Raw genomic sequence first — 715 nt, forward strand, 5'->3', positions numbered from 1 at the left:
CTTCCATCTGAAGATCCTTTTCAGTTCTTAACTAAATTCTTGCAGATATGTGATACTGTTAAGACTAATGGAATAGATCCTGAAGTCTACAGGCTCATGCTTTTCCCTTTTGCTGTAAGAGACAGAGCTAGATTATGGTTGGATTCTCAACCCAAAGACAGCCTGAACTCTTGGGATAAGCTGGTCACGGCTTTCTTAGCCAAGTACTTTCCTCCTCAAAAGTTGAGCAAGCTTAGAGCTGATGTTCAAACCTTCAGACAGAAAGAAGGTGAATCCCTCTATGAAGCTTGGGAAAGATACAAACAGTTGACCAAAAAGTGTCCTTCTGACATGCTTTCAGAATGGACCATCCTGGATATATTCTATGATGGTTTATCTGAGTTATCAAATATGTCATTGGATACTTCTGCAGGTGGATCCATTCACCTAAAGAAAACGCCTGCAGAAGCTCAAGAACTCATTGACATGGTTGCTAATAACCAGTTCATGTACACTTCTGAAAGGAATCCTGTGAGTAATGGGACGCCTATGAAGAAGGGAGTTCTTGAGGTTGATACTCTGAATGCCATATTGGCTCAGAATAAAATATTGACTCAGCAAGTCAATATGATCTCTCAGAGTCTGAATGGAATGCAAGCTGCATCCAACAGTACTCAAGAGGCATCTTCTGAAGAAGAAGCCTATGATCCTGAGAACCCTGCAATAGCAGAGGTAA

At 41.1% G+C, this 715-nt stretch overlaps 1 non-coding gene across 1 annotated transcript; it reads right to left on the reverse strand.

Annotated features, from left to right (window-relative positions):
* Window positions 1-228: 228 nt before the first annotated feature.
* On the reverse strand, window positions 229-336 carry LOC148572336 (small nucleolar RNA R71). The gene has a single exon (XR_015908191.1). It is a non-coding gene; the product is annotated as a small nucleolar RNA R71 (small nucleolar RNA).
* Between the last annotated feature and the right edge of the window lie 379 nt (window positions 337-715).

The sequence above is a fragment of the Arachis ipaensis genome, chromosome B3, assembly GCF_059453495.1.
Source record: "Arachis ipaensis isolate K30076 ecotype BB chromosome B3, ASM5945349v1, whole genome shotgun sequence".
NCBI lineage: Eukaryota > Viridiplantae > Streptophyta > Magnoliopsida > Fabales > Fabaceae > Arachis > Arachis ipaensis.